At 42.4% G+C, this 9,937-nt stretch overlaps 1 long non-coding RNA gene across 1 annotated transcript; it reads right to left on the bottom strand.

Annotated features, from left to right (window-relative positions):
- Positions 1-1,251: 1,251 nt before the first annotated feature.
- On the bottom strand, positions 1,252-9,637 carry LOC108892434 (uncharacterized). Its single transcript, XR_001962464.1, has 3 exons — positions 9,156-9,637; positions 2,800-2,913; positions 1,252-2,034 (listed from the first exon to the last, which is right to left on the bottom strand). It is a non-coding gene; the product is annotated as an uncharacterized LOC108892434 (long non-coding RNA).
- Between the last annotated feature and the right edge of the window lie 300 nt (positions 9,638-9,937).

Here is a 9,937-nt window from a genome sequence, read left to right as displayed (position 1 = left end):
TTGCAGGAAAGGCGAACTCTGCCATGAAGTGTTATGTAGAGACAAAAGTACACAATTCAAATACATTGAATGGCCATAAATGGCATCAATACTGGAGTTGGAGATCATGAAAGTCTTAACTGTTGTAACTTTATTATATCCCTTTAAATCCCTACCATGCTCACTGACTCCCCCTCCCTCCCCCCTTTACGATACACGTGTACTAACCCAGAGTGTTCTAATCAAAAACTAATGGGAATCTCATGATGAGATGGTCAGCAGTGTTGTGTAGCTTCACAGACAGTGGCGCCACTGTTAGATAATGACTTTTTGTGTGATTCACAGAGAGTAACATTACACTTAAGTGGTGGCTCCTTAAATCATCCCGTGTGACTGATTGAATTTGACAGAGCACAGAGTAAGTGGAGGTTAATTTGACTGATGCGCATCATTCTGCGTTTGAAAGCCTGAAATAACTCTGACGCTATCAAGTTAGTATCTAGTCCTTATTTTGCTGCCATGCGTAATCGAGAGGGACAGTTGTCTGTGAAACAACTGATTCATCATGTGTAATTTCATTTGGAGGAATGAGAGTTAGCCTGAACCAAACAAGTAACAGAGAGATTAAGATGGCAAAACCCTCGATGATTCACTCTTTTGATGTAGAACTGTTATCTAAAATATGGCTGGGATTTAGGATACAGTCAAAGAGTCTCTGTGGTGTTTTATTAGCAGCACAATGTAAAGGGGGCCCAGTCTAGATAAGAGGTTCTTTATGGTGTTTCCCCAGGACTAGAGACCTCAGGGCCAGCCAGGAGATATTAGATGACTGGGCTCTGGAGCCTGGAGTCTTCAACCCAGCTGTTCACACAAAACCTCCACACACAACACATTCAGCCAGAGAGGGCACACAGGGGCAATAAAGCTGGGTCAGGTGCAGGCGACGTGCCAGCACCATGACTTCAGCGTGTCTGTGTGAGTATGTGTAGTGCATGCACGCATAGTGCGTTTCATATGGGATGTTTACATTGACCTAACCAAGCTGATCTCCTCTTTGTGCAGTCACTCACGCTGTTTCTGTGCAGGCTGCCTCGATTACCTCTTTTGGCTTATTGCAAAACCTGATAACACTAATATCTGATGTGAATCATCATGACAGAGTGTGTGTGTCTATTTTATTTTTTCCAACTGACCAAAGTGCAGTATGCAAAAACCACAAGGCACACAAAAACAGTCTCAAACTTGCACATTTGTATTGCATTCACTATTGAGACATATCAAACTGCTGCAACTCAGTCACAACATGGATCAATAACCTGTTCCTGTGCAGGCTGCTGGCTATTTCAGACCACAGATTGAAATGCAGAAATTGAATTATTTTCCTCTTATTTAACCTCATTAACATTCATTTATTTAGGGGTGTCCTGGCCAAGGTCTGGCTCTGTAACGTCAAAAAAGACCAATAAATATGATGAATGTGATGAGTGTGGGTCAGTGTGTCTAAGATGGGAGATAGGACAGACAGTGGCGATAAGAGGGCAAATTATGGGGAGGTTTCATAATGCTCACTTTCTCCTCCACAGAGAGCTCATTCAGACAAGAAGAGGGCATGGCAGGATATCCTTGGCCAGGCACGGCATCCAGCCATAAGCTGTCACTGGTTTCACTTGTTGTGTTTTGCCTCAAGAAGATTATTCTTTGCTTATGCAACAAGTAGTGACAACTCATACCAACAAACTGATATTAAAACTGTTAAGTGCACAGGGTCAACCATGTGAAATAGAAATGAACAAGAGAAGCATGTGTTGTGAAGAAAGAAAAAAACAAGGGAGAAATCCAAGTGTGCCAAAAACAGCCACTAGTTGAATCAGTGTACGGCCCCTTTAAGGAATAGAGTGGATGAGCCCCCCTTGGGGGGCCGAGACTTGGGCTTTGTTTAAAAATTGCACGCTCCAATCTGCTGCAAGATGCTGACATCAGCAGAAGCCGGGCTGGGGGTCAGGTGGGGTCGAGACTGCCACTCACCCGCTGCAAAATCAAAACAGCCTGGGCAAACTGTGCAGGAGGAAGAAGAAGAGAGAGGAGAGAGAGAGTGAGAGAGAGAGAAAAACAACCTGTAACAGATGCACACTTGCTTTGCTCGATTTACAGAATGTTTACAGACATGCTCTTTTCCCCCTTTGCTGTCTAAATCAACCTCCAGAGCTGAACTGTTGCTACAAAGTCAAGTGAAAATGATCATGTTTGTGTTCAATTCAACTAGTTTATTCTTTTTTCACCTTAACTGTCAACCCATTATCATTACAACACTTCAACTAGATAAGTGCAACCTATCAGCACCCAGTTTTATTGATTGTGATGTTATGCCTAAAATCCAAAAACTGGATTTCACTTGACAGCCACAGTAAAATTAAACTACTGCACTTTCCTTCTGAGTCCTCAGTCAGCAGGATGTGTCTGTGCTGTGGTGACAAATACTCTCAGCAGATATAGACCTAACTGGAACACTGTGACCTGACATTCATGAAATAACCAGAAACAGACCACAAATGCTGCAGAGATCCAAGAATGCCTCTATAATCTCCGGTTTTCAACTTTACACTGAAGCAATTTTGCAAACACATTTTAATGCATCTAATAGTTGTGACTGTGATGTTTGGTACAGTATGGTACAGTGTTTCTATGGTAGAGCTGGGGGAGTTAAACTCACTGTATGACTCAGTGTGAATCATAATAATTTTTACTGATTGGAAAGCAGCAGTGCACCCCCACAGTAAGATTCTGCAGGGCAAAGTGTTGCGCTAAGTGAGTGATATTCACCATCCAGACTGTAGCTTATAAGTCAGCATCGGGGCAGTCGATCTGTGGTGTAAAGGGCTGTGACGCGATGAAAGGCAGCAACAACCGCAGACTTTACCCTCCTCATCGCGGACCCTGCAGATGCACACAGAAGATAAGTGTCCCACTGTGCGTCTGCTGTAGGAGGACACAAGTTAACTGGGTCGCTGGGTTGCGTCCTCTTACATAGGACGCGCACATGCTGGCACGTACACCTAATGCTCAGGCAGCCACAGAGGTTTTTCATAGCTCCACCCTCTTTAACCACTATCTCTCCGACTGCTGAACTTTTAAACCCTGACATCCACACAAGTGGCAAACATCACAGCCTGTTTCAAGTAGTGCTCTCTTCTCACAACATGATGACTGGCACGACTTCCTTACTCAACTACACTACTCTGAAAACTCATTGGAGGTCGTATTTTGTAGAGATCTGAACAACTAAGATCCCATAGATGACACAAAATAGCAAGAAAATCCACCGTTAGCTGTACCAAAATCACTAAAATAACTGCCTTAAGAAACGCAGCCGTGACACTGTTTTATCAAAATGTGTGGCTGATTTTTTTTCTAGACATGGTGCTCTGAATTATGCCTGCACAGTGAAATAACATGTGCTATGCAAACTTAAAATGACCCAGACAGGTACCACAGGTGGAAACTGAGAGACATGTGGGCACCCTGCACACCCAACAACAGGGAGTGTGAAGATGGTTGAGTTGTCATACGTCACAAACTGATGTGTTGACTAAATGATATTAAAGGCAGAGAGCCTGTAGTTTCTTCTATACAAAGGACAGATTTATGACATCACCTAATGGTTATATAGTTGCCAAAGAACCTGATGGTGTTGAGTTTGGAAGGATAAACAAGGTATATAATACAGAGCATCTTGGGTTTGAATTCAGTGTCTGTTTTCATGAACCAGCCTCAGTTTCCTCTTTTATACTGCTACTACTGTAGAGATTCTGAAGATCTACTGGTGTATCTGAAGAATAACCTCTAACAAATGTTCACTACATAAGATGTTTATCTAAAACTTCACTCCAAGTGAGACTTTCAGAGAGAAGAGTGTGACTTAATTGCGTTTACAGTAACTGGCGACGGTGGGGAGTTTACTTCGTGCTCGAGAAGTGTCAACCCAAAATGTCAGAACAAAAAAACTGGACCCCGTCCAGAGCATGCTGGACTTAACAACATGTGAACACGCTACTGAAAGACTGCTTTTCCCACCTCCACCCCCATAAGCTGCTAACAGACAGGCATTTAGGAACAAGAGGTGTTGACTTTACTGATTTCTGGGTAATCAAGTTATACTTTTAAAAAAATCCAGACAGCTGCCTTGTGTAACTACTTGAGCTAAATCACCACGAATCACTAGTGGCATTAGGAGTGCCAAAGTGCTTTGAATGTGATTCTTCCATGTTTGAACAGTAGCCAAGCACTGGTTGATAAATGACACATAAGCACCGGTGTGGGTGGCTGTTACACGGTCACAGGTGTGCATTTATGGGGTGTTTTACAGCAGCTCTGCATACGACTCAGCCAATCAGAAGTGACGACCAGAACCAGCCTTATTATGATCAGTGTGCGTGACAGTGACTATATGGGTGATGTTTTGGGCAGAGGATGGCTGTGAGGCAGAGAACAATGATAAGAGAGAGGAGGGGAAAATCTGGGATAAGATGGACAGCAAAGCAAGCGGGCAGGCACAAACAAAGTTGGATACATATAAACACATACACACACCCACGCTGTGATTCATGCAGACAGAGTCAGTCTCCAGCAGGGATCTGTCCTCACCAGAAGGCCTCAGGGGAAACCAGACAGAATATTTAAGACAGGCCTTTCTAATCCCTTTAGTTAGACTGAAATCTCATGCACACACATGCATGTAAGTGCACACAAGCTATATAAAGGGGAAGAGTTTCAAAAGAAAACAGGATATCACCATATTTGTTTGCTTGCTTACATCTGTGTTTGTTTACTGTGTGAGCATTGTTATCCTTTCTTTAGATTTCCACTTAAGAATTTCCAAAACAATTGTACACTTGAGAAAGATGCAATCAGGAGCAGGTTTCGGTGCAGAAACGTGCACAGTCATTACAGCCATTTAGAAAATGTTAATGTGTATTTATTTCCTTTTATAGCTTGCATGATGTGTTGACCTTATCATCTGTTTTATGATTTCTTGATCAGGCTGATAAACATGTGGTTGTCTGGTGTGAGCTGTGTAAGGGTGAGTGAGGATACAAACTCAAAGTTCATCCTTCCGAGAAGAAGCTGTGTCCTTGATAAGAGATTGTTTGTTTTATGTTGTGTGTGTGTGAGTGTGTGTGTGTGGAGGATGGTGGCAGTGGCAGTGAGAGATACCTCCTGTTGCTGTTTTTATTGCTTGACAGTTTCTCTTTCTGTGTGTGTGTGTGTGGTGTCTGTGTATTTCTGCGTGTGACAGAACAAAAGGTCATGAGGCTGCCTTTGTGGTCGCACATGAGTCCCTCCGACGTTTCCATCCCCCAAGTGAGGCATCACCGAAAACGCTTCATAGCCACCTACACAACACACAAGAGATAAACACTTTTACTCCCCCTCGCTGCTCTCTCTAGCTCTCTCTCTCTCTCTCTCCCTCGGTTGATGAGAGAGTTGTTATTATTGGCGCAGTGCCTGCTCCTAACTCCCAGTAGAAGCCAGATGATTGTTTTTGCTGCCTGGGGTCCAGACCCTACCTCTCCAGATCCTGTTACTGGGACTGTGGACCTTTCCACTTTCCACAGGGTTCCTGCCGTTAGTTGGACATAGAGGGAGGGCAAGAGATGAAACTGCATCCCAAACCCCAGGGCTTTCATAATACATACATACATACATAATTTTATATGGATTGTCTTTTTATTTGTTTTCAGCCACAGCAGTGCTGGTGTGGATGAAAATAGCAGTGGTGGAAAGCAATTAAAAACATTGTACTGTACAACTTTAAAGTACTTCCATATTCTGGTGTTTTATTCTTCTCCTCCACCACATTTCCACCACATTTAATGTGACAGCTGTAGTTACATGTTATTTTGCAGATTTAAGGTGACCAAAGTTTCTGTTTGTATTTAGTATTAGTCACAATGTCAAAATGCATTGTGTGTTTTCTTTCTTATATAACAACTGCAAAACAGATTTTTCTCAAAAGTTTGAACTTGCTGGCAGTTTAGCAGCTTGCTAGCAGCTAGGTTTCCTAGTGCATTACCACTTCTAAAAGAGCAGTGAAATAATGTGAAACCTTTGGGAGGAATATCTGATTGCGTTAACTGCTTCTACGTGTATGAACACGTCTGTCCTTGTGCATGAACATGTAAATAAGTTGCTCTATGGTAGTGGTCAGGTACCACAGGGTACCTTTAAAGGTGCCATGTATGTTTTTGCTAATGCTACATAGCCAATGTTAGCATCAACATCTGTTTACTTACTAGTGAAGAAGGAACATTGTGAGTTCAGCTTCAAACTTCATTCCCTTACTCTTACCAAGAGCTCTCTCCAGCTGTGGAAAGTAACAGCAATGATTGGCAAGACTGGTACGTAAACAGCTGTCAATGCTGACATTGGCCATATAATGACAGCAAAAACTTTTATATATATAGCACCTTTAAGTTATGACATAAGAAACATATTTCTGTTCAGAAAATCAGTTTATAATCTGTGCATTGTTGATGAACTAGTTGACAAAATAATGTCTACAAAAGTCTCCTTCCTTGCTTGCTCTGGAACGTTTGGCTATCTGACGCAGTCCTCAGCTGTTTAACTTTGCTCAGGTAACATGGAATTGTGGATGTGGAAACTTTTCATTATTCTAAACATTTTCAGAGATTCTCGTCAGGACTGAGTAAGTGGCCCTTAAGTAGAGACTGTTTTTGTAAACTACCAATTCCAGGGTGAAAAATGAAGTGTCAATCTCAACTTTTGAGCCAAAGTGGGTGAGAAGTCAAACAATGCTCAGAATAGTAGAAGATTTTAGCATATATGGTAAAACAATTAAAATTAACCACCCTACCCATATAATGTATAATAATGAGCACTTTTACTTAAGAATTTGAATATGTTTTGCTGATGATACTAGCAGTGCTGTGGAGCAGTGTGTTTACAACTGGGTCACCATTTTATTTGAACGCACAAGGATGGGCACGCACATGAATGAGCACATCCATGATGTGATACACAGTTCTGCTACCAGTTTCAGCAAATCCTCTGATCAACAACAAAAACTGCAATGACAAAGTCAGTGAAGAAATAGAATGGTAGCAAGGTAAACATGGGAACGCTGCAGGATTTATACTTTAAAAAAAAAAAAAAGGCTCTGTAAATGTTTATGAGGAAGGAAATGCATTCAGCATGTTTGTTTAACCTCAAGGATACAATGCGATTTAGTGACTAACACTGAATGTAAACATCACTTTGTTCGTTTACATGAAAACTCCACGGGACACCTGTGAGTAAGATTTTACATGCAGAACATTGACTTGTAATAGAGTATTTTCACACTGTGGTATTGTTACTTTTACTTCACCATACGTCATCTATCATGCATCCTCTGTGGCACTCTGAGGAGTGGTACATGGTACATTTTACCATGGATTTAATGTAATCTATCTTTTCACCTATGAAATGAAGCTTGGAGCACATTATATTTTACTACAGACACATGCACACACATGCACACCTGTCAAACATGTGTGCGTGTATTTTTAGCGGCTGCCCCGAGCAGCTGTTTGCCATTACTCATATCAGTGTGGTGCTCCTTCTCTCCCTCTCTGACCTAGTGTTTTTCTTTCTAAGCCACCGGAGCTACAGTCACTGTATGACTGTGTTAGCCTAACCCTGGCAGGCTGTTTTTCCTGCCGCAACAGTTGAAGCAACAAATTTGAAATGCTTGTCCAGCTTAATCATTTCCCTCTATCGCTGTGCCCAGAATTATTTATCATATAACCATGCAGAGGGAAAAGTTACAGAGGACCTGTTGATGAATTATTCATTGTTCTCTGCTTTGTTGTTTATAGATGTTGCCACAGTGAAATGAGCATGTCAAGGGAAGATGTATGTGTGTGTGTGTGTGTGTCTGTGTGAGTGTTTTTGTGTGAGTAGGTGGGTGGGTGGAGTTAATGGTTTGGCAGAGAAAAGATTAACCACCATAAGAAAACACACACACACACACACACTCACATACAATCATGCTTATGTGCCAGAACAGGCACATATGCTTACACACACAGAGCGGATAAAACCCGTCATCTTATTTCCTCCATGCCAAGGATCAAGACACAGAGGTGAGGGTGAAACCTAATGCTGTGTGTAGCTGTGAAAACATGTTTGGCGAATGATAGAGTCTCTTAATTGAGCCGTACGGCGTGTAAGAGATCAAGTCAAGGTCGCTCCATCCCCAAAAGGCAGAAAAGGCCCTTTATTACCCTTAATTAAGATGGCATTAATGACTTCCCTCTGGGCCTGGACATAAACATCCAGTTAGTGTTTTACAGAGTGCAATTATCCTGGTGGCGTGATTACCTCAGACCGGAGCCTCTGCTGGCTTCCTCCAGCAATAATAGCTGGCCAGGAAGACATCAGCTTGTTTAGTTTAACTCAGCAGATCAAGCTCGGACGCACCAGAGGATAACAATGAAAGAACAAGAGCGAGGCAGAGGGAGAGCAAGAGACATAATGCGTTTTACAGTAATTCTACTAAACAGATGCTCTGATTAAATATAGAGGCAATGAAGAAGAGGGCTATAGGCGAAAGGTCACTGCACACTGTCAGGTCAGTAATCGCTATGAAAACCCTGTCAATTTGAGTATGGAGCTGTTATCAGAAGTGAATCTAATCTGCTGATCTTTTCTCTGTGTAAACAGATGAGCATCAGGCGTGGCTCCAGTATGGACAATCAGGATGTTTCAGACATCCAGTGGGCCTCAAATCCAAACCAACAACACTGCATATTGCTAATCCTCCTCTGGCTCATGGTTGTCGGTAATCACCTCAAAGGGAAAACAAACCCTAAAGCGTTTTTTTTCCTCATCAATGATTTTGAAAACGGTGCTCGCCATATTCCACTCTCTTCAATGTATTAAAACAAAGCTGAGGTATCTCTGATGCCTGACACGTTTGCCTGAACCAGAAAAGGCATCAGAAAACTGTTGCATATCATCCTGTCAGTACAATCACAACCTCAATATCTTATAGACCAGCGGTCCCGAAACATTTTCACACCACAGACAGGTTTCATGCAAAATAGTATTTTCGGACCAGGCGTCGTCGGGGGGCATAAAAACAAACAAACGTAAAGTGCATAATAAAAACAACTCACCATAACGCAGCAGCAGGCAGCATCAGCTCTTCACCAACAGTGAAAGGCTTCTTAGCCTTAGCAACACGGTTAGCAACGAAGTACGGTGTTCTTACTGCAGCTACACTTGTTGCTGTTGTGGCCCTGAAGAATTCTGTTTTTCATGTTCACGTTTTGATTTTCAAAGAACTTTGGTTCAGGCTTTTAATGGAGGGTGCTTTGCCTCTATGTGTCGAAGCAGTTTTGAATACTTCATAGCCTTATTAGACAGCCTGTAGCCACATGTAGAGGGCGCCTGGAGCATGTGAATCACCTGTCGCAATAAAGCCGTATTTTAAGTAGGACTCCTGGTATTTCCCACTATTTCACATTTTCTTCACAGTCATAGGCTTTTCTGCTGTCTCAACATTGGGCCTTTTCCCCTTTCAAAGGCTCTCTCCACCGACATTTGTTTTCAACTCATTTTGGCTAGTTAGCTACTTAGCTTAACTTGTCAGGCATTACAGCCATGACAGACAGGTGAGTGTCAAGTGGTATCAGCAGGCACAGATGGATGTGATGGGCGGAGTTTCCGGTAACTTTTCAAAATAAAATACCCCGCAGCTCCAATAGTCAATAATAAAAATTGTTTATTCTTTCTGTGCGCCCCGGTACCGGTCTGCGGCCCAGTGGTTGCGGACCGTGTTAATAGACTGTGGACCATTTCGCTAAATTTGTGACAGCTGAGATTTTAAGCATCACATTAACACATGAGCATGCGTATGAGCATGCAAATACTTTGCAGGACTCTCAAACCTCAGATA

This window comes from Lates calcarifer, linkage group LG19 (genome assembly GCF_001640805.2).
Source record: "Lates calcarifer isolate ASB-BC8 linkage group LG19, TLL_Latcal_v3, whole genome shotgun sequence".
NCBI classification, from domain to species: domain Eukaryota; kingdom Metazoa; phylum Chordata; class Actinopteri; family Centropomidae; genus Lates; species Lates calcarifer.
The sequence above is the reverse complement of the archived record's forward strand: the minus strand, read 5'-3'. Positions and strand labels throughout refer to the sequence as shown.